This window comes from Paramormyrops kingsleyae, chromosome 13 (assembly GCF_048594095.1).
Source record: "Paramormyrops kingsleyae isolate MSU_618 chromosome 13, PKINGS_0.4, whole genome shotgun sequence".
NCBI lineage: Eukaryota > Metazoa > Chordata > Actinopteri > Osteoglossiformes > Mormyridae > Paramormyrops > Paramormyrops kingsleyae.
The window spans coordinates 5,705,598-5,731,237 of NC_132809.1; the positions used below are offsets into that span (position 1 = coordinate 5,705,598).

At 39.2% G+C, this 25,640-nt stretch overlaps 1 pseudogene; it reads left to right on the forward strand.

Annotated features, from left to right (window-relative positions):
• Positions 1-374: 374 nt before the first annotated feature.
• The window catches only part of LOC140578280 (uncharacterized), a 29,700-nt pseudogene continuing 4,434 nt past the window's right edge, over positions 375-25,640 (forward strand).

Below are 25,640 nucleotides of genomic sequence, written 5' to 3' on the forward strand. Positions count from 1 at the left end.
ACACTGGTCAAAGAATTAGTGATGCGTTTGAAGAAATATGTGACTACTTTTACATCAAGCACAAAATAGATTACATTATCTGTGACAACGCATCCAACATGAAGAAAGCCTTCACAGTTTGTTTTCCCTCTGGTACAAGTAATGAAGATGATGATGAAGGCCTGGAAAACGGTGACCTCTGGGAAGACCTACAGTAAGTGAAGAGTACCAGGATGACATGGAAACCATCCGGAGCAGTTGCCGACAACAACGACTGCAGTGCTTTGCTCATTCACTTCAGCTTGTTGTGCGAGACGGACTGAAAGAGACAAAAGTTCTGAGCAGTGCCATGGCAAAGGTGACCAAATTCTGCAGTTTACTACATTCCACTTCAAATGCTAAAAGAAGCATTTGAGACAGAGTATGGAGCCAACCGCAGCATCCCCTCAGCGGTATCAACACGATGGAACAGTACTAACTTGGACCTCCAAAGTCTAAATGCACTCCTGGAAGCCCAAGGTCATAAAAGCCTGTGCCTGTCAGCCAGAGAATGGGGTCAGCTGAAAGAGCTTGTGGAAGTTTTGACCCCATTTCATCAAGCCACAGACCTTACTCAAGGGGAGAAAGTGGTGACCCTTAGTGCAGCGCTCCCTTGTGTACTCTCACTGAACAGTCACCTCATCAGGATGCTGAGCACGACGCGCCACCTGGTGGGTTTAGTAAAAGCACTACAGAAGTTCCTCCAGATCCGGTTTGAGGGGATGTTTGTGAATGTCAGAATGGATTACTCCAGTGACCTGGCAGTGGATCTTCCATTTGGAGATACTGTCTACATGATGTCTGCATTGCTAGACCCATCATTTTGCTTCTTTTGGCTAGAGCAAGATGTCCAAGGGCCAGACGAAGTTAAGAGTGAGGTGAAGGAGATGATTATAGGTAGGTATACACAGCCTTGCTAAAAGCCAACACAAACACAAAACAATAACTTTACCCTCAACTCTGTGTTACTCTGTATTATTGTCATTATAATATAACTAAGTGTGGATTTATTGAACTTTTTAAGAACTTGTCTTGGCTGAGGCACGCAAAGTCACTGTACCAGACAGCAGCAGTAGTGGTGATGATGACCAAGAGCCATCACCACCAAAAATTCCACATCTCTTCTCTGGATACAAAAAAAGCAAGAAAACCATTGACCATGGCTCATCTGTGAAGGCAGAGCTGATCCGCTATATTCAGTTGTCAGCTAGTGGAGAGGACGAAGGATGTCTGGACTTTTGGCAAAGGCATCAGAAGGCTTATCTTGTGGCTATGAGGGTCCTGGCTGTGCCTGCCACCAGTGCACCTGTGGAGAGGGTGTTCAGCCACGGTGGGATCATCATGCGCCCTCACAGAGCCAGACTAAGTGCAAAGACACTGTCAGAGTTAATGTTTTTGAAATGCAACTATTCTGTTGTCTAAACCCTTTCCCAGGATAATGTTTAAAGGTTTGTTCCCACAGGTGTTTTGGCGTATATGTATTGGTCACCTTTTGGCAGACTTTGTAATTGCTTTATTTTGTTATTTTCCTCATTATTTGCAGTTGTTAAAAGACAAGGAAATTGCCAGTTTAGTGCCTTTGGCACTATGATTGGTGGTAGAATATTATCAGAACGGATTTTAGACCTTAAGAATGGAAAGGCTGTTAAATAAGTTTGTTAATGTATCCTGTCTTTTCATGTGATTTCAAAATACATTTATCAAGCTCAAAGCTTTCATGATGTTTCTTCACACTGCACATTGAAATAGCCCTCTGAAGTGCATGTTCTGATCAATTTTGATACTGTGTAGTATTATTATACTAGTGTATAATAATAGATGATGTAGTACAGTACATGCTTTTAATCTAAAACATACAGCAATGCAGTATTATCTTAGATAGCATCTGATGAGAGAACGTTCATTTCAGTCATTTGAGACTTGAGACTTGACTTGGACTTGGGACTAAAGACTTGAGACTTGACTTGACATTGCCACTCAAAGACTTGAGACTTGACTTGGACTCGAGCACAAAGACTTGAGACTTGACTTGGATTTGGAAAAAATGACTTGTGAACATCTCTGTCTTCTTGTCCCCATGCCAGAGGAAAAAAGGGATCCATCTCCGAGGTCTGGTGGCGGATTGCCCCTCTGGGGGCGGTGGTGCCTAGATCTCGGAGTATAGAGTATATATGGGGAGTGTGAATGTGCGTACGGCGTTCATTTCTGTGTCTTCATGTTGGGCGAATGGGTGAATATTTGTTTATGTGTGCATGAGGGTGGGAACGTATGCTTGTGTATGTGTACACCTGTTTGTCTATACGTATATGTCAGGTTGGGTCTTAGACTCCACCTGAAATAACATCTCAGGCTCTATTCCCCCCTGCCACACTCCCTGCTGGTGGATGAGGCCCCCGGCTGCCGATGCGTTGGTGGTTCTCGATGTCCGGGGCTGGATGCTCTGGTGTGTGCTGGCTCACTCTCGACGGTTGCCTGCCGGGGCCTGGCCCTTCCAGCTCTGTCGGGGCCCTGGCTGGGGGGTGGGGGGGCCCTTGGATCTCTGGGCCCGGGGTCCGGTCTGCCCTGGTGTGGCTGGCCGCCGGCGGGGCCTGCGTGCTCGTCACCACGGCCCCCTGGGGCTCCTGTGATGTGGCTGCCGGATGGCCCCCCTCCGGAGTGCTCCTCTGCCCTTTTCTCGGTGGGGGCTGCAATTGTCCCTGCGGTGGTCCTCCTGGGGTTCCCGTGCCCTGGGGGGCCTCTGGATATCTGGGGCCCAGGTCTCCTCCGTGTTGACTTCATGTCCTGGGTGGGCAGGGCTGTGGCTCCCCACACACACTACTAGACAATTACATGGAGAAACCTTAGGAACACCAGCGCGCTGACACACACAGGTGTACACACAGGTGCTCACGGACACATGCTCACGGACACACACTGTCTTGATCGGCTGTTGTTTCTGGGCATGGGTTGTAAGGCTGGTTGTGTGTGCTGTTCAACAACATTTAACGTTTGATGGTCGTTGTGATTAGTACAGATGTCGTATGTTGTCTTTCTCTTTTCAACAGACATGGAAGCAGATTATCTGTTTTTTTTTTTCTTTGTTTTTTTTCTGTTTTCTTTCCATTCCTCTCTCTCCCTCTCTCTCTCTTCCCTCCTTCTCCTTTGTCCGCCCCCTCCCTCTCCTTCTTTTGAGGAAGTAAATAAAAAAATAAAATAAATAAATAAAATAAATAAATAAATAATAATAATAAAAAAAATAATAATAATAATAAAATAAATTCATAAATAGATACAGATAAAGTAGTCCTCCGCAGAGGGGGGGTGGAGGAGGGAATATAAAAAAAAAAAAAAAGTGCCCTTAATGTTTACACGTGTTCATTTTTTTTCTGTTAAGCTTTATCTAATAAAAAGTGAGTTTTGTATTTACTTGCCAGTATAACAAAATAGTTTTACACAATGTGAAATAAACTAGAACAACACTGTTGCAAACCAAAATATAGCAAAACACTAAACTTACATTGGCAGCATTACACTCGATTAACTCTAGCATGTGTCTAGACAGTTTTGTGAGACATTTACTATGAAGGCATGGAATCCGCCATCTTAGTGATTTAATCCTGCATACAAAACAAGGTCTTACACATTTCCCTCGCATCAAGTTACTATAATTTATTAACAAAACTTTATGCATAACTAAGGCACTTTGTTACAAAACCTTTGGGGATTTCACCCATTTAAACAATCATGTCCATCAGTCACAAGCTACGGTACTAGATGACTCTCTGCTACGTCCAGAACCTTTACACATCAGAAATATTATGGACTTAATTCAGTACAAGACATTGGTCCAGGGGGATATTTATGAACCTATTTTTGGAAAAAGAACAATCAGAAAGTGTTGCCATGTGTTCAGATTAGCCACAGATTGTAGTATTCGCTTCTGCATGCTCGTATATTCCCCCTACGATGTGCCCTGTAGTGTATGGGAGCAAACAGTTTACATTGTGCAGAATTTATAATGAAAAGTGTTACAATTAGTTTACTATTTGGGAAAAGCAAAACTTATGGGGTGTCTGTTTTCCCCCTTTAAACATATTAACATGTGGTTTCCCTTTTTAACAAATTTGCAAATAATTTTAAACCAAATAAATAATCAAATAAAACTTAAATAACCAAATAAAACTAAATTTTTAACCAAAAAAAACTTTCTTAACTTTTTTTAATTTTTAACCAAAAAACAATTATTTCTATGAAATGTATTTTTTTTACACACCATGAAATTATTGGCCTGTTTTTACCGTTTACTAATTTCAACCATCTACATTAACATAAAATACAAGTGAGTCTTTTGTTCTGAATAGTTTAATCAAACAATATGATTTGTTTTATAAAGAGATAAAGATACATTGCTTACAGTATTGACAGAAAATGCCTTTATTTTGATGCAGGAAGCAACCCATTAAAAAGGGTTTTTTCTGTTTCTCTGCTGCTTCTGCACTCTTTACGCATATACGTGATCGGTAGAAAGGTCCACTGCAGTAGTTGTGTTTTTTTCTCTTTTTACTTCTGGTCATTATTATTAGAGGTTTTCCACTACATCTTTGCTTGCTTGGTTATAAACTCCCTCATAAACTGGGAGCACTTCCAGGTTTGGTCCAATGCTAAGGACATTTGTGATGGGTGTGAGTATGCTATTTCAGTTTTCCCTGCTGGGCTAGAAAAGTTTTGAGAAAGTCAAATGTATGCCAATCAAATCTCAAGGGTAATATGAAAGTTTTGTGATTCTACAGATGCTTTAGAACATGATTACTAACTACTAAACTAACTGTTTCTAGTGTGGCTAGTATTCTTTATTTCCCTTATTGTTGGTAAGAGTACCCGGTGTTGGTAATACCAGTGGTGATATATTTACATTGACACTGATGACGGTAAAATCTAAGAAGCAACAACATATCCATGCAATTAGTAAAGATATGTCATAGTTTATTACTGTTCTGCATATTTGTACTGTATTCTACCCACAGATTTTTATGTCGTATTCGCTTCTGCATGCTCGTATATTCCTACTACGATGTGCCCTGTAGTGTATGGGAGCAAAATGTTTGCATTGTGCTGAATTTATAATGAAAAGTGTTACAATTAGTTTACTGTTTGGGAAAAAAACAAAACTTATGGGGTGTCTGTTTTCTCCTGAACAAAAACTGAAATAAAAACACAAAATTCTAACTAATCATAATGAGGCTTAGCTGGGAACCTAACAGTCAAATTTACAAAACAGAATTTTCGGTTAGAACATAAGAACATAAAAACATAAGAAATATACAAACGAGAGGAGGCCATTCGGCCCATCGAGCTCGCTTGGGGAGAACTTAACTAATAGCTCAGAGTTGTTAAAATCTTATCTAGCTCTGATTTAAAGGAACCCAAGGATTCAGCTTGCACTACGTTATCAGGAAGACTATTCCATACTCTGACTACACGCTGTGTAAAGAAGTGCTTCCTTAAATCCAGTTTGAAATGTTCTCCCGCTAATTTCCACCTATGGCCACGAGTTCTTGTATTTGAACTAATGCTGAAGTAACTATTCGGTTGAACAGCATCCAAACCTGTTAGAATCTTATAGACCTGGATCATGTCCCCCCTCAGTCTCCTTTGCTTGAGGCTGAACAGATTTAGCTCAAATAACCTTTCCTCGTATGACATTCCTCTAAGACCAGGAATCATTCTTGTGGCCCTACGCTGCACCTTTTCTAAGGCCGCTATGTCCTTTTTAAGATATGGTGACCAAACCTGTACACAATATTCTAGGTGAGGTCTCACCAAGGAATTGTATAATCTTAGCATTACCTCCCTTGACTTAAACTCCACACACCTGGAGATATACCCCAACATCCTATTGGCCTTTTTTATTGCTTCCCCGCACTGGCGAGAATGAGACATGGAAGCATCAACATACACACCAAGGTCTTTCTCATAATCAGCTACCTTTATTTCAGTAGGTCCCATAAAATACCTGTACTTTATATTTCTGCTCCCTACATGGAGTACCTTACATTTGTCTATGTTAAATTTCATCTGCCAGGTGTCAGCCCAGTCACTAATTAAATTAAGATCCCGCTGTAGCTGCTGAGCCGCTAGTTCAGTATCTGCTACACCACCCACCTTGGTGTCATCTGCAAATTTCACCAGTTTACTCTATATATTGGTGTCTATATCATTTATGTAAATAAGGAACAAAAGTGGTCATAAAATTGAACCCTGCGGTACCCCACTATGAACGCAGGCCCACTGTGACATCGAGCCTCTTATAACTACTCGCTGCTTCCTATCCGTTAACCAGTTATCAATCCAAGTCGCTTCAGTTCCTAAAATACCTGTCGCTTTGAGTTTAAGTGAGAGCCTCTTGTGGGGAACAACATCAAAAGCCTTTTGGAAATCTAAATAGATGACATCATAGGCCTTCTTATCATCAACTTCCTGAGTAGCTTCCTCAAAAAACTCCAACAGATTTGTTAAACAGGATCTACCTCTCCTAAATCCATGCTGGCTATCCCTCAAAATGTTATTTGAGTCCAGGTAATCTACCATTTTCTCTTTGATTATAGCCTCCATAACTTTACCAGTTATACAAGTTAGACTGATTGGCCTATAGTTTGACAAATTACTTCTATCCCCTTTTTTGAAAATGGGCGTTATGTTGGCATGCTTCCAATCAGAAGGTACCACACCTTCAGATAAGGATTTTTGAAACAGTAATGTTAAGGGTTGGCAAATAATATCCCTCATCTCTTTTAACACTATAGGTAAGATGCCATCAGGGCCCTGTGATTTATTTATTTTGAGCTTAGCTAGGCTTTGCAAAACATCAGCTTCAGTTATATATATATTAGTTATAGACGATGTTGGATTAGTAATAAGAACTGGTAAGTTACTAGTGTCCTCAACAGTGAATACCCGTGCAAAACTATCATTGAACTCATTTACTATGTCAATGTCGTTTTCAATTATAAGACCCTTACTATCCTGCAGATTAGTGATTTCAGCTTTTAGAGCTCTTTTAGAGTTAAAATACTGGAAGAAACTTTTAACGTCATCCTTAGCCTCCAATGCGATCTTCCTTTCGACATTCCTTTTAGCTCGTCTAATGTCATTTTTTAATTCAGCCTGTAGATTTAGATACTCTTGCTTTATTATGTCATCATCAGTTATTTTCCATCTCTGGAACAAAGCCCTTTTCCTCCTTACTTTATACTTTATGTCCCTATTAAACCACCTAGGTTGCAATTTCCTTGATTTATTCTTGCTAGAAACAGGTATGAAGTCCTCTTGTACTTGCAATAATGTGCTTTTAAAAAATCCCCATGCCTCTTCAACAGTTTTGTTAATTAACTCCATCCAGTTCACAGTTTCTAGTTTTAATCTCATACAATTGAAGTTAGCCTTCCTAACATTATATATTTTTGATTTGGACTTTGCTCTTCGGGCAGTAAACTTAACCTCAAATTTAACCATGTTATGATCGCTACTGTCAAGTGGTTCTAAAACATCTAATTTACCAATCCTGTCCTGGTTATTAGACAAAACAAGATCAAGAATTGTATCTCCCCTGGTAGGGTTGCCAAAGAATGTTCAACAAATTCAAAATAAGGATATTTTGCTTCAGTGTGTGACAAGACTTTTAAAGGAAACTGTATGCTAGAAATTGGCCAACATGGGTAATGGTAGATATGTTGATGTTGTAGGAATTAATAGCTCAAATAAATTTTTATATTCTCCACCAATATGTTTGAATTAATTAAAGTTTAATTAATTATTATTTAATGCTGATTATTAATCAATTGTTATGCCGAATGGTCGGCTCCTCCAAACTCGATTGCGGTATCCCCGTGAGTCTGTTAATGTGAGACTTAAATGGGATTCACTAATTACCAGTATCACTTAGTAACCTGGGTTAGAAGGCTCGTCCACCGAGCTGCGTCACCAGGTAATGTAAACAATGGGTAGCGAAGCCCCCCTCACGGCCGATGAGAGAGAGTCTCGCGATGTTTCAGGCGAGTTTGAGGTTCAGAGCGTGTAGCAAGATCGCACAAAGGCAGGAACTTATTATGAGACACTCAATGACGGAGGCTAAAGTTGTGTAAAAGACATGCATTTATTCCTAGCTAACACTACAACTAACATAAGACAGACATTACACCTAACACAACAACAAACACGAAATAACGGAATAAAACAAACAATGTAATTATGAAAATGCAATGACCGGATTTAAATGAGTAACCTTAAATGGGAAATACTGTTCTGCAAAGCAAGCACAGTTTGTGGAAACACGACCCTAAAGTCTTATAGCAGGTTAACAGAACAGCTTAAGTTGTTAGAATGAAAGGAAGTTGGTTTACTTGGTTGAAGAGTGGGGGGGGGGGTCTTGGCAGTTGATGGCAGAGCTGCTGAGCCGATGGCACTCAGGAAGGCGCGGCGTTTGAAGCAGTGGAGTGGAGCCCCTTTGGGGGGGGGGGGGGGTCTTGGCAGTTGATGGCAGAGCTGCTGAGCCGATGGCACTCAGGAAGGCGCGGCGTTTGAAGCAGTGGAGTGGAGCCCCTTTGGATTCTCTCTCCTGGTGAAGCTTTGTATTGGGTGCTGTTCTCTGTTCAGCTGGGCCTTCACCGGAGGGTTTCTGGTGGGCTTCTCGTCTCCCGGGATGATGGTCTTTTCTGTACGGCTGCTGGGTGTTCTCTATGCTGCTTTGTTCTGAGGTCCAGGTTTTTATGGTCTAAGGTTCATGAATAGGGATGACCAGGAATTCGAATCCTGGCCCAATTGCTGGCCATCCATTTGGCGGGCTTTCAGAAGGGGGTCTGTATCAGTCCTTTTGGGATTTATGGCCCGACTGATTCCCCCTTTACTGATGATTTTCATTAAGCTGTTATAACTTTTGATACATCCACTTTTATGGTAATCACTGACCAGATTTAGAATCAGGAGTGATTTTCCATCAGTTTGACACCAAATATGCCATACCAGCTTCACAGGTACATACCTCATACCATCTGCATTAATTGATTAAACAATTAATTATTTTATCTATGTGACTCATTCACATCAGTATGGGATACAGGTGTTTTGGGTTGCACCTCAACAGATGTTACACTTTGTGCAGATATTACATCAAATATTCATATTACAAACAGCACATCTTATCCATAGATAGGCGTGGCCGTTAGTTTGTGGTAATAACAATATAAGTTGCACATCTGGAAACAACATATTTTGTTTGGTGTGGCTTATGCCAATTCATCTTCTCCAGAATGGATAAAATACACCTTAATTCAGTTCTTTTAACATAGCATGGTAGAAACAAAGAAACTTGGTAACCGTCCACCAAGATCAGATAAGGACCACAAAGGAATGTTGGAAGCGAAGGGGGGGTTTTAACAAAGAAGACTCTAGTTAGGACACATTGGTTACATTCACTTTCCAGATTCTTCTGGTATACCATGAGAACATATATACAATGGTAGCTATACCAATCTATTTATTTAAATTTATATGTGTTCAAGTGCAAAGGGGTTAAATAGGTGATACTCCGTGAACATGGTTATAAGGGTGGCACACAAAACACTGAGATTGTCTAAGGACACATACAAACATAACCTATCTGTATATTGAGACTAGTAGTCATGAGTAAATCAATATACAGGGTATACAAAAGCCAAACTAAAATGAAATTTCCTTTAGGGTGTTCGTCTGTTGGGTGAGTGAGATGTAAGGCAGAGTGTATGTGGAGGGGGTTGTGTGCCAAGTCGAGGGACCCCTGTCCGTGAAGTCCACTCTGCTTGTCTGTAGGTCCCTAAATCTTTGGGCAATAAAAGTTGGAGTGCTAGCCTCCCTGGTTATCTGTGTGTGTGTGTTTGTGTGTGTAACCCCCCTTTGGTGCCTCTCGTACCAGGCTCGGCCTTGTCTCAGGCCACCTGGAATTTAGGCCCTGTGATATGTGCATGTGTGATCCTACAATGTAATATCATGTCTAGAATATAAGGGCACATCCATGGACACACGCATCTAGAAATGAGGAATAGACCCACAAAACAATTATACCCGGGCTTGTATAGGGTTATAAAACATGTGTCACTTTTTTATCCACTAATCCATCAGCTTATTAGAATCACCATGCAAGGTAGGCATGACATCTGATTTGCACTGAATCCTAAATCACAAACCAGTAAATCAACAAACTACATAGCTATATTTATATAGAACATTCGTAATGAATATTTATTATACATGCATACAATGTGTACATGTGCAATAGTGTTCAATTTACAAAAATTAGAAAACATACAGGTACGGTGCCTCATTGGGCCTTACAAGTCAAGAGCTGAGAACTTGAATGCTGCTTTGTGTGTAAATGCCACCCCAGTGTTCATGTAGGCTTCCTTTGGTTTCTCCTCAAAGTCCTCACGTCTTGCACTTCCTTGGATTGGGTCCTGGCTCACCATGACTTTGTACCGGACATGCAACAAATTCAGCGTTTCCCACAGATGGATGAACATTGAAAATCATACAACATTAAGTGGTCTGTCTGTGCTATTTTCCTTTGTATGTGGCTAGATATCTGCAACAAACCAAGACAGGGCAGATGTACCCTCTTTAAAAAGATTAACTGTAAACTTGACAGCATGCATTTGGAAGCTAATGAAGGACCATGAGCATCCTGTGAGGTGTATGAGGAAATGCTGTTACTTCAAAGTGTTCTGACAGGCAAAACTGCAAATCTAAGTACACAAACTGTCTTCTCAAGGTAGCACAGACTGTAGTGCTTTCTTCACCACTAACAACACATGTAAAGGGAAGGTACCAAAAACGTGGCATAAACGAGCACTTGCTACAACAGTTCACATAAAAAAAAAACACAAAAACAGCAACATCACAATGGATTTCCCTATGATGAAAGCTTTTTATTAATCTATATACAACAAAATCTGTTACTGTGTCATGTCTTGAGATTCAATCAGACAAATCAGCAAAGGAAAAAATATTTTGAGCTTTTATGTGTGTGGTGCACACATTGCTGAAGGAGATAGTATGTTTGGCATAAAACAAAACAGCCATAATTTCTTATTAGAACAGAGATCAACAGAAAATATGCTTGTGACCAGTTTCAAAGACTGAAAAATATGCATTTTACATAATTTTCCATTTAAATACATTTTATATTTCTAAATTACGTGCGTTAGGCGTGAGCTCATTAAGGCAACCACACTCAGGTGGACCCAGTTAAGGGAATTCTTAAAAGACGTATGCTAATGGTAAAGTGGTATAGGGTTTGGTAGCAAGGTTAGTTTTATATATTTCTAGCAATGTTGAGATTTTATCTGCAGTTTAGTTAGTTTGGTATTATGTTTCCACACTTATTTAGTAACAGATTTCTCATTATAAAAATCTTCTGGCTATCTTTTAGAATTTCAACATGCTGTACAATAGATAAAAACCAGAATTGTCTCACCCTAAATTTTATAATCCATATTAAAATTAAAATAACCCTGTGAGGAATCTGTTTAAGCACTATGCACTTGTATTCCATTTGTGTTATGCACTACAAATGTGCAATAAAAATAATTCATTAGTGCTGCTAATGCCTTGTATACTACATTACGTTACCAACCCACAACACACGTCTGACGGCTTAGTAAGTTTCTAATTTTCCCAGCTCTTGATTAGATTCATAATGTCTCTGAAGGAGAGGCTAGAATCTCCCAAGTAGCTCCCAGGGCTGTAGTTAGATTTTCATGCTCCTCATTTAAAATTCTGTCCTGTTACTGATGCAGGTGTTGCACTTTCTTTTTGAAAGGCACCTGAATGCTAATATTGCAGTGTAATAACGTCTTTGAAATATAAAGCAGTCATTCACAGAATCCTAATGCCTGAATCCCAATAGACTCCCATCACAGCCCTCACTGATACAGGATTCGCTGTTGTATCCTGTTTTTTCCCCCCACTTTTTTTTCTCGTAAACTTTTCTTATCATTTAGTGTTTCTTTTTTTCATTTTCTTGATCCTTGTTCTTTATATTCATCTTCGACAGACAGACTCAGCTATTGCTAATATGTTTCACCAGTTGAACCCCTACTTGTAAATCCCTGGAACATACAAATATGTAAGAATTATCAGTACATTAAAATTTGAATTTAATTATCAAGTGTATATGTTAGTTTCCCACCTCCAGCTCTACGTGTAAATGTGTCTGTGTGGGTTGACTCTTGATACTTTGGTTTCTTCTCACAGTACAAAAATTTGCCAGTGGTTCATGCATGTGCAATTCCCTGCCATGGACTAGCATCCTGTCCGTAGAGATCTTTTCCTTGTGCTTTGTGTTTCCCGGGGAGGTGCTGCGCACTGCAACCCTGTATTGATTAATGGAAATGGAAGGGTAGCAAACTGAAAATCCTGAGTCCAGCTGAGTCTTATCATCCAGTGTCATTTAAATAAGGGTATTTCAGGATACAGAGCACTACTGCAGTGTCTATTAAAATACACAAACAGACAGAATGACCTGTCAGGCCAAAGGAACCTGTGAGTGTTTTCTGATAAACCATGTGTCTAGCCAAGGCTGTTTTGAGAATTGGATATTCAGTGACAATTAAAATGAACAAACACTTGACGAAAGAGGCATCTGTGCCAAGTTGCACTTTAGGTTAAATGAATGCAGCAGTTCTGAAACCAACCAAATGGCTCTCTGTTAATAGTCAGCATCCAAGCCAAATGTGCAGAATCAGTGATCTGTGTGATGGTGGTTCAGCTTTTATTGCACCCCCAACACCCCGCTCTCCTTTAGTTGGCAAATAATATTGTTCCCCTTATTGCTTACACTTTTATTATGAACTGTTTGTCTTGTAACAGAAAATGTTTAAAAAGTAAATCTGTAAACGTTTTTCATCATCAGTGGCTTCCCCAAAGAGCTATTAATAATTTCCCAAAGAAATATCAATGTGCAACATTCTGGTTTTACTTGACCCATTAAGTTAGTTTTTTTGTCAGAAAGCTGATTGGTTTATTTTTTGGATGGTCACAAAATGAAGCAGATTAAGCAGTTTAGTCTTTCAAAGAGAGAGACAACTACCAGCACTGATTATATACATTCTGTTGCAGTTCAAGGGAGTAAAGGGAAAAAAAACAACTCTCCCCTTTCTTGGGTTGGTGAATAGACAGGTCTGGGCATTGAGAGCTGGGTGTTTATTATGACAATAAGGGTCCTTTCCAGGGGCATTAGGGATTCCATAGGTGTAAGGATCCAATGCCCACAGCAAACACATGAAAAGAAAACTGTGATCCTGACATGAAAAGAAAGTAGACGAAATATGTGAATTTAGGAAAGGATCATTCTCTTTGGGCTCTATAGAATGACTTCAGTCCTAGGTACAAGAAATAATGCAGAATTCACCAATTGGTACCTCTATTTGGGAATGGAATGTAGTGGACGGGAGGAACTGATCAATATGCAATGTTAGTCACCTAATTCCTCCTCTCAAGCTGGTCATAGACACCTGCATGTCCGTCCATCTTCCAAGTGCTTATCTTGAGCCTGGTTACGGGAAGCCTGGAGTCTATCCCAGCACATGGCACAAATCAGGGGAATGACCCTGGATGGGATGCCAGTCCATCACAGGGCACATAAACAAACATCATCACATATTATGGGCAATTTGGCGATGCCGATTATTCTAACTGCATGTCTCTGGACGGAATGAAGGACAACATCTAGAAACCCTACAAAGACGGAGTGCGAACAGGATTGAAACCTCCAGCACTGCAGGTGTGAGGCAACAGTGCTACTAGTGAAGCTTCTTCATACACGCAGATGATGACAAATTAAAGTGTGTGTGTATGTTTGAAGTCCTGCTTTGAATCCCACAGCGGGCTCTGCTGTTGTACCCTTCGGAAAGATACTTAACTTCCAGTAAAAATGGATTAGAACTATAAGGCTCTCTTGATTAAAGTGTCAGTTAAGCAATTAAAATTTAGCAGAAACATTATACTGTATGCTACTTGACAGTTTAGTTTAATTATCAGGAATGAACTCTGCAGTACTTGAAAATCCATTTTAACCATATTTACATTTTTAGCAATGTGTCAGGGTCATACTTTTTAAAAGACAGTAACAGGCATCAAATAATTGTCATGTTGAGTGTCATATGAACAAGCGAAAAGAAATCATTGTATAACCAGAAATAACTTTCATGCTGGACTCTGACACATTTAATTTCTGATTCCAATATAAATGCATAGGTTAATATACATTGAATAGTAAATTTTCATCAATGTTTATCTTTTTAAAGGCATTGAAAAGTATTTTGGAACATCTCTGAATAAAATAAAGAAACATTCCCTGGTATAAAAAAGTACGAGTCTCAAATTACCTCATGAATAAATTACAATGATTTATTATAAATTTATTGCTAGTTAAATATTTTTTCAGTTTATAGATGATCATTCTGCCTGTACATGTTTACTCTATACAGTCTCTTACAGCAGGGCTGGACTGGGACAAAAAAAGGGCCCTGGCATTTTTGCTCAGACCGGCCCACCACAATCGGTCGGACACAACCAACAAGTATACCATCCTTGCGGTCCCTGTAGATATGCATATCTACTGTTCCATTTCCAAAAACCCCTACAAAGCTCTCCTGCTCACTCTGTCCCTCCTTGACTTCACTGTCCGACACCTGCTCCTCTGCCTGGGTGCCGCCATGGCTAGTCACCTCTCCTCCATGTGCTATGTTCACCTGTCTTTGCAAAGTGTCGTCAGGTACTGTTGGCTTGGAAACTGAAGCTACAGCACTAAACATGTCGGTTATTTTTGCACATGTTGAGGCATCAACCTCTAGATTTTTAATTTTTTTGGCCCGCAACTTCTCCGCACCCCCCTTGCCCTTGCACTTTTGCTTCTCCATCCTAAATCCACTGATTTCTGGCTCTGAGCCACTGACTGCATCTGACACAAGAAACAGAGAGAAACAAATAAATACGCCTGGGGGATTTGTTTAGGTAATGTGAGGAAATACACAAAGCAATTGTGGTCACCAATTCAGGGGGGGAGCACCTCTTCCCCCAAAATAGGCAGGAATGGGTTTCTGACAATATTTGGGTCAGTTGGGAGGGAGTGGGTCCTTCATCCTCTAGGCCTCTAGGCTATCTGTCAAGGAAGGCAGCAAAAGCATAAATTCAGCTACCTTTTTCTTTCTCCTCAGCTGGGGAAGACAATCCCACCCCCTGTTTGGAGCAATCAGCGCCTCACAGCTGCATCCTGTTAGCAGCTCTTAGCACCCTCCAGCGCCGACCGTGAGGAAACCACGGTTACTGTCTGCCTGCATGGTGCTGAGTGGTTGTTGTTTGTGCCTGATGGGTTCCTGGGCGGTCGTTGCATCACTCTCATATACAAGCAAATGTGCATGTTTTACATTTTGCTTATTGAAATTAGTACACATGAAGATATGTTATACAATGCAACACACAATAAGCACACCTTCATTTGATTTTTAAAACAAACATGACACTATTCTAGCCTGTTACTTGCCTTTCTTTGCTCATGTGTATTATATTGTTTCACATATTTCATGTGAATATGGTAAATAATTTCAAATGCAATCTTTTATCCAATTGTTATTTGCTCATTAACTTTATGAAGGTTGACATGACAATGCATTGCTCTCTCCAAAAATAAAATCCTCAAGCATATTTTTCATCCTGTCCTCTGAAGGTAAAGGTCACAATGGATCTCACAAGCCCATAGCTCCATTAGATCTCCTTTCAAGGTTTTGGGGTAATCTCACAGTAATTGCTAATGTATGTGTATGAGCTATTATTCAACCGAATAGTTACTTCAGCATTAGTTCAAATACAAGAACTCGTGGCCATAGGTGGAAATTAGCGGGAGAACATTTCAAACTGGATTTAAGGAAGCACTTCTTTACACAGCGTGTAGTCAGAGTATGGAATAGTCTTCCTGATAACGTAGTGCAAGCTGAATCCTTGGGTTCCTTTAAATCAGAGCTAGATAAGATTTTAACAACTCTGAGCTATTAGTTAAGTTTTCCCCAAGCGAGCTCGATGGGCCGAATGGCCTCCTCTTGTTTGTATAGTTCTTATGTTCTTACTTACAAGACCAGGGATGCTCGAGTCCTGACTATTAGAATAACACATCATAAGGTCTAAAGTTTCTGTGATAGCTTGTCACACAAGGTGACTTCAATGTAAGGTTCTCATTTTAACATCCCAGCTGACTCTGATGATTAGGCGAGATTTTATATTGGCAATGACAGTCTGATGACACGTATCCGGTATAAATATTACACAGATCCTCAGCAAAGCACTACCCAGTTCTCTTTGATGGTTTTTTTTTAACCTCCCTTTGATATTTTCAAATGTCAGGCCAGTAATTGAATAGGTCAGAACCACAATATGTTAAATATGGCTTTGTGACTGATTAAAAGGGGGATACCGGCCACCTTTCGTCAAACTAAAGGTGCTGTGTAAACAACCATAGGTGGCATCTGTCATGGGACATCTGTGATGAGGAAAAAGTGACAGCGACTCCAGGGGATGATGGAACACATGTTCACAGACTCAGATGAGTCACAGTTTAGTATGTTCTTTCAATAATACGAGTGAAGAAACCTCTAAGCAAAACATGATCATTTTATTATTAGAAAGGCTGCTTCTGTACTGGGAATTGACTTGTAGCCCATGAAAGTAGTCATACAAGGAAAGACAATTATCAGACTGCCAAGCATCATGGACACACATGGTGCATAATTCCCTGACCAAACCACACCAAAGAGCACACTCAATAACATTCGGCTGTGTCTAAGGAGCCTTACCTGAGATCTTCCCTGCCAGTTGTCATCAGACTCTACCATGAGTTTCTCTCCTGACCGCATTTACCAGACCAAATACTATATAACATATCCATTGTTTGCCCATCCTGTTTTTGCATATTGTACTTTTTGATCAGTTGACTTTCCCTCTCTTTGTACTACTCCTTTTGGGGGTCAATAAACAATAAAGTGTGTGTGTGTGTACTTCCCTGCCTGTCTGTTTGTCTGTCTGTCTGCCTGTCTCTCTCTCTGTCTCTGACTGCCTACAGTACCTGCCTGTCTGTATGCTTGATGGGTCAAATGGCCCCCTCTCGTTAGTAAATTTCTTATGTCTGTCTGTTGTGAACAACTCTGGTTAAATTCCTCAGATGTCAAGCCTGTCTGTGAAAAAATGGCAAAGATTTGGGTATGGACTAAATTTTAAGTTCACAGTGAGCTCAAAAGCTTGATGCTAAGTACATAATCACTAATTTGGTTGTAACAAAACTAAATAAAACAGGCAAAAAGTCAATGTAAAGTGCACAAGGGCTTTAAAAAATGAAACTACATATTATGAAATGACATTCATATCAGTTCACCATGCAGAAGACCAACATGTAGGTATGATATAAAAGGAGCTGATTACTGGAAGCTAACTGATAGTATGCATTTACTTCAGGTAGTTTTTTAAGCCTTATTTCACTATTTATGTCCTACTTTGCAAATATTTTTATGCAAAAAAAATTGCATTTTCAGCTTTTTTATTTGGTTAAAAATGCAGGAGACACCTAGTCTGCTTCAGTGGAAAATTTCGGCTTCATATGAAGAGTCTTAGATATATCAGTCTTTCCATTAGCAAATGTAACACTATGTAGGGGGTGATTTATACAGTGTATACTACTTAGATTAAGGCTATTATACAGATGAGGAATTATGCATGGATGACTTGGTTGACAATGCTAGCTTGGCCTGTCAATAAAATGTGGTATTATTTTTTTCATGAACAACAGCCCATCAGTGTGGGTGGACAGCGTACACTTATATCTGTCAAACTCTCATTTATGTTTCTTATACCCTGGTTGAAGTATTATGACTGTGTCACTATTTTCTCCTTAATTTTAATTAGACCCATTGGAATAGTAGCTATGGTTTTTGGTCTGCCCCTTGATGTATGTGTGACAGAGAGAGAGAGAGAGCGAGAGTGTGTGTTTTTACTCTTGCTAGAAAAGAGGATTAAGGAGACAGAGTTTCTTATAGAGTGAGATGGCAAACCAATGCTATGATAGATTACAGTGTTTCACATTTCTTTACATTTTAAGTAGCTATATGAAAGGAAATTATGTTCCTAGACCAGGGGTCTCCAACTCCGGTCCTGGAGAGCTACCACCCAGTAGGTTTTCTATCCTACCTGGCTTCTGATGAGCCTCACCTGTTCTCAGGTAAATACCAGGAACAGGTGTGGCTCATCAGAAGCCAAGTGGGACAGAAAACCTACTGGATAGTAGCTCTCCAGGACCGGAATTGGAGACCCTTGTCCTAGACTGTTTGTTTGCAAGGTTGGGAAAACCTCGAGGAAAGCTACTTCATAGTATTTTTGATAATAGGTAGGATCAATTTGATGACAGGATTATTGTCATTCTTTTCAAAAAACACAACATGACATGATAGCAAAACAATGTAGTGAAGTACAATAAGATAATTAGAAATTCAGATTGAGCATTGAAATCTGTATTAATCAGGACGAATAAAATAATTGAACTAAAAATGCTGTTAAATGGAATTGGTCAATTACATCTAAAATAAATATGATAATGGGTACAGAAGAATGCACAATAGGTCCCTTTTGAAAACAGGTTTATCTCAACAAATGCATTTGCCAGTGAAATACTACACTTTTCAGTTAATATTTAAATATTTTAATGTGTTTTAGAGACATGCAAAGTAAGTTTCATGCTGCACAAAATGATCTTTACCTTTAGCTGATGTCGTAAAACAGGAAGTTGCTGTTCTTTGGTCATTTGAAGTTGGCTCCAGGGTACCTTTATATTTACTGTCTGTTGGATGCATCATACACATTACATCCTTTGAAATTTTCAGTAATAGCTGCATCTCTAATCTGTAATAACCACTTCGCTAACCGTTAATAGCAATCAATATTCAAAATATGGATTTTTTTAACTACTAATCACAAATTATTAGGGGTCCAAGGATGCAGTGCTGGAAGCTTATTTTATTATTAGGATTTTTCTTCTTCTGCACTAAAACGAAATGGGGAGTAGAGACCATAAGATGTAGAACCACCAAATTTGGTGGAATGGTGCAGAATTCCCCCCACTACTCAGGCAAGCAGAATTATCTAAAAATCTAATTTTTCAAACTTGTCCTAGACCGTTGACTTGATTCACACAAAATTTGAATTGTACCATCTTGAGCCCATACAGCCTAAAAGAATGTCCATAGGATTTTGATCGGACAAATCGTTCTGATGCTGTAGACCAGGACTATTCAAATCACGGTCCAATAGGGCCGAGCACTGCTGATTTTCCAGCCTTCCTTCACCCGTGAGCCGGGTGTGAAGCCTCTGCGGCCAATCAGAATGAGTGATTACACAGGACAACAAAAAAACATTTTTTTAAATCATCAGAGACCAAAACACATTTTTCTAAATCAGTTTCCTACGGTGCTTCCATATCTCTTTTCAGTTTTTTTCTGTCACGTCAACTTTTTCAGTTATGAGTAATGCTAGTTAATACCGTAATTATTAAGTATTGTGTACTAAAACAAAAGCATTACTGTAGTATAGAGTAAAATATCTCTAGAGCAAAATCAAATAAACAGACAGTGGGCATAAAGTAATTGAAAAGTGTTTGTTAACCACCATTGTTTCTTCAAAAACGCTTTGAGTTTGATTTTCTTGTGTACACCATGTCTGGATTGTCGCGGTACAGCATCCAGCAGTAGTTGGCCATCATGCTTTCATTCCAGAAACCTTGGTATCGATGCACCATTGACTGAATGTCTTGATGAAAACATTCTCCTTGCTCATCACTCACCATACCAAGATTCTCTGGAAAGAACTCTAAATGGGAGTGCAAGAAGTGTATTTTGACATTCGACAGCCCAGTTTCTGGTATGAATCAAACAGATTCTGAACTCTTTCCTTGTATGCTGGAGACTTGTGGTTTCCCAGAAAGTTTTTGCATAGCCACTTGAATGCATCCCAAGCTTCTAGCTCAGATGCTGATAGCGATTTCCTAAAAGCTTCATCCTGCAAAACAGACTTGATCGGTGCACCTATAAATATCCCTTCCTTAAGTTTTGCAGCGCTTATGTTTGGGAACTTCTCAGCCAGTTATTGAAAACCTTGTGAATTAACTTTACCCATGGCCTTGACAAGGTTCTTTATTAAGCCCAGCTTGCTATGGAGAGCAGGTAAAAATACTTTACGTGGATCAACCAGAGGCAGAAACTGAACACAATTGATGCTGTCTGTCACTGCTACCTTTGATTTCCAGGATGATGACCCAAAATTCGAGAATTAGATTTAGTATTTCTTTTGCAACGATTCCAGAAATAATAAAAAATTTGTCAAGAAGCTTACGTCAGCAAAGCGAAACATTAGGCACAACTACCTGTGTTTCCCACCAAACTAAGTTGTATTCACAAGACATGCACACTAGGTCAAATTAATTATACTCGAATCACAACTAGGCAAGTGTCAATAAAACATAACTCAATATCTAGTCACCTATACAGAACGGTGATGCCGTCTATAAGATAAAGACAGACAACTGTTGTAATAAACTTAGGCAGACTACATGTACATAATATCATACTACATATAGCTTCATCACAAAAACTTCACGTGCTAGAGAAAAAATAAACACAGATTTGAAATCAGCATGAAAAATACTACAAAACCCATATAAAATTACCTCTGATGAAAATGACCTATTAAACTAACTGCCTGGGAGAACTGAAAACAAGGCCTGGATTTGGAATCGAGGGCCAGATTTGAATAGCCCTTCTATAGACCAAGGAATTTATGGGCATGGCCTTTTTGCATTTAATGACAAGATACCTCATCAAAAACATTTGATTCTCACCAAATGTGCTATATCCTTCTGAGACCCAAGGAAAAAAATGTCCTTCAGTTTTAGGTTCATTGTGATTTTCTATGTCTTTGGAGGAAGACTTTTTTCAAATTTATTTTTGTTTTTAATTTCACAGTATGTCTTCTTTAGTGTACAACAGGAATAAATATGTTTCCTTACATCACTGAAAAGATATATGCATAAACAAAATGTCCACTGCAATGGACATAAATGAATGGGTGGGGTCTCAGGAGGTTACATAGTTGGTACGGCATTCTGAAGCCACTTCCCAAATTTCGTAAAAAGCACCCAGTAGAGGGTATTATAACTGAAAATAGCTTATTTATCATATATATCATTATATAGCGTCAGACATAAAAAGATGAAATTTTGTGTCATGTCCACAGCCAGATGTCCCAACTAATCGCATAATGAAAGTTCATATATTCTTCTAACATGGCTGACATCGGCCAATTAAATTTCTGCAAGCTATAATTACCCTTGTATACGACTGAGAATCATGAAATTTGGTGTAATGATGCAATATTCCTTCCACTACTGAGGCCAGAAAAAAGACACAGGTGGTACTGTAGTGTCCATAGTCCCTAGGCCCTTATACAGTCACTTAGATGTTATAAAGCCATACATACACAAAGTGCTTCTATACTTGTAGATATTGTAATGCAACATTTGATGTTAAATGTGGCCAAAGCATCTATTCAGGCTGTAGTGCCCTGTTAATCACCTCCCGTGGCTGTATTTTAATTGATTAAAGTTATATTTTAATCGATGTAAGTTTTACAATCTTGAAAATGATATAAACATGAAAAATGTAATCATCTATCCACTCTTGAATATATTACCTTAATATGCGTTTTTTGACTAATGTGAATGGGAGAATCGACCCCTTAGTGTGAGAATGAAAGAACCTTACATTGTTATCTACTGAAGTCATTTGTTAATCTGTTTATCGGTAAATATACAGGAGCACTGATAGGTGTTTCCTCCATGGTTCGTTTACCTTTATGTAGGGTCATATCACCTCAAATGTTTGATTTACTGTTTGATCCTCAGACATAAACCAAAATAAAAGTGTCTCTTAAGCACCCGGTGTAGAAATGGTGTCTGTCTTCAAGAGATACTTTTGTCTTGCTCCGAACACTATATTGCCACATCTCTTTAAAACTTACCCACTCTCTTTGAATGGTTTTTCTGTTGCCATGGTGATATACAGTACCCATGACAGATTCAGTTGTGTAAATAAAATGTAATGATATTGGTGGACAGAGAGAAATTATCCTGACCTAGTAAGTAGATTACACATACAAAACACGTAATATAAATGATGACCCACTGCTAAAGGCAACACATATTGCCCTGTATTAAATATTTCCACTGAATGCCGAAAGATGTTATCACGTTCACTCCTTTTCAGAGAAAGATTCTGAAACTTCAATTTGGTGTTGGCTGTGTTAGTCCAGAATCAATTGTATGAGCTGACAGTCATTATATAGTGACAAATATCAGGGTAAGTGCTCTGGACTTTGGATGTAACCCCAGTTTGCAAGCTTCTTTTCTTTTCTTTTCTTTTGTGATCAATAAAATACTTTTACAATGTGCAAGAACACTTTTCTTGCAAAAAAATGACTATTGTAAGTAGTCATGAGAAAAATGAACATTTAACATAATCTTTTAATCTGGATTGATAAAGAGGTTGGCAAAACGAAACCAGCATAGCTCTGGGTCACCCAGTTCTATTGCATAGAGGACAAGATAAATATCTTTTCTGTATGACAGGTATAGCATAGTAACACAATTTTACAATTTTTAGGAAGCTCTTTAATACAGCATACAATAATGTTACAGTAATTAGATTTAATTGTTTTCCTCCAAGTAAGGAAGAGACGCAATTCTTAAGCAGAATGTTACAGCTTGCATGTTTCAAGCTGTGATGTGTTTTGTTATGGCCCAAAAGACTTTGTAAAGAATTCTACAATGATTTGTTTTACTATTTCTTTCTGTGATATGGCAAGTAAAGTGTCACAGCTGTAGGTCTACAGTTCAAAGTACTTCGCCATTTTCAAATATTTGATATCCTTCCTCTTAAAGAACCACAAGTATTTTCAACATTGATACCATTTGTTTACAAACGCCATTCTCTTCAATTTTTTAATTTGTTAATTCATTATATAAAACAAAAATTATATAATACCATTATTATTTAGTTTTTATTTACTTTTTACTGTGAAATATATTATACAAAGTGGCAGTTGAAAGTTGCTAATATTGTAATGAACAGCCTTTCAAGGATTTAACTGGCATGTTACTGCATATTTTCAAAAGATGAAGAGGATTTAAGCTTCTTAACTAGTGTATTACGTAGATGATCTGTGAGTCATTACAGATTTTACAGTAAGGGAAAACCGAGTCTCCAATATCTTGAAAAGATTTTAATCATCAGTCTTATCTGCAGTTTGCTGTTAATATCAAGACGAGGGAAGTATTACGAGGGAATTATAAAGCACACTTTTCAATAAGGCATTTATACATAATATCATGATGACAAGAATCCTTGTCTCAGTTTGCATTTCATATATATGCGTTGTATATTACAGTGACCCTGCACTGTGACCCCCCCAAGCTATGGAGAGCAAGATGGGGTCAGCAAAGAGAAGCATTCCAGTGTACATGTCCTTGTGCAAATAAAGTATGTTCATTTTTTGACTCTCATTTTGTTGTAATGCCAGTTGGATGCTCTATTTGCTTCATCAGTTTGAACTAAGCTTGAACCAAGTGCTATATAATCCATCCATCCATCCTACTGGGTCGCAGGGGGTCCGGAGCCTATCCCAGAAGCAATGGGCACGAGGCATGGAACAACCCTGGACGGGGGGCCAGCCCATCGCAGGGCACACTCACACACCAGTCACCCACACATGCACACCTACGGGCAATTTAGGAACTCCAAAGTGCTATATAATGTAACACTAAAATAAATGGACTGAAGAGCATGTTAGTATGCAGGGGAAATGCGCTTGACAGAGGATAGACTATTGAATCCTTAGTATTTAGCAAGAGATTCTCCTAATACAGGTTCCATTTCTTGCTTCACTGATCTATCACTATACAACACCTGCCATGAAAGAATGTGGCACAATCACTGAGGGAAAGAAAAAGTAAAAGATGCTAAACTGTGCTTGTGTGTAAAGTAGAGCTTAGATCGGGCCCAAAAAATTAAACCCGACCCTACCCGAGCCCGTGCACCTTGTGTCCGAGCCCGACCCGGTCCGACACATTAACTGTAATTATGAGCCCGAGCCCGATTTAAACCCGACTATTTTTTAATACGTGAGCCGTTGTAACAGACGTTCTCAACTACAATTCTAAGTTGTTTGAACTACAGAAATTAGTTTAGATTTATCTTAATGAAAAATGCAACAAGGACGAAGCATGTAAACTGCATTGTTTGTTTATTCAGAATGGATTTTTGAGACACGTTTAGAAGAAAAGCACATTTTCACTTATCCAGTTCGCTTGCTGCTGGAACCAGTTTGTGTGCTCGGCATCGAACTTTAAGTAAAGGGTTAAGAAAAAGGTTAAATCCTTCCGTAAGCAGTCAACGAGGTATGTGTTAATTAAGTTTTAGTTAAGTTTGTTGTATTTAGCCATGTAAATGTAAATGCTAACTGAGGTTCGTGTTAACTGTATATGAATTCTCTAAGCTGTCTTTATTGTTATTTATGTTTATATTTCATTTGAATTTCAATGTTTGTTAGCTAATATTGTAAGTAAATGTGCTTGATTTTGTGTTTCCGTATCTGTATTTAGTTCTCACGTCTGCCATGATGGTGATAATAACGAAGCCACTGTCTTTCGAATAAACCGTCGGCTCAGTTAAATGCAAAGGACTCTTGTGCTCGTGTCTTACGGGAGGGAGCTACATTTATAATTATGGCATAGCTCTCCACCCAATTAGGCTAATTAAGTAATGATTTAAAAAAAAAAAAAACACACACAAATGCTTGATCATGGCCCCGCCCAGCCCGGCCCGGCCCGAAGATAGTGGCAGGAAATATCGGCCCGACCCGGCCCACGGGTCGGGTTGGGTCGGGTCTGGGCTCGGGCTCGGGCAGAGAATCTAAACTCTAGTGTAAAGTCACATTGAAGAACAAGTGAAATGCAGAACCCCTTGTCAAAAAGATACCACCTCTGAAAGATTGTACGATGGATCACTTGTGTAATTTATTCTACCTGCATACCTTCGGTTTCAAGGCAGTCTGGAGATTTACACTTGAGGGGGACAGGAGCATAATAGGGCCCATAAACCACTGTCTTCTACTTGGTCAAAAACTGACAAGTCACATTGCTTTGCACAGCAAATTAGCGTCCATGTCTCTGATCTTCTGTGACAACTTTCAGCGGCATGGTAATCAAAACACAGCTGCATTGTAGGAGACTGGCTTCAGATACCTCTGCAAGGAAGTGGCCTTGGAGAAAGCGTAACCTAGGGAAGACAGCAGGGAGTCCAAAATAAAGGCATCTTGTTAACGAGAAACTGGAACACAAATTGGGATGGGGAACTTTAAACAGAAATGGCCAATCTCAGAAACTAGATAACCAAGAAAGTCAAGGTACACAAAACAACCCAGCAACCTGAAAGAGAATGCAGAAAAAAAACAGGAAATACTGCCACAAAACA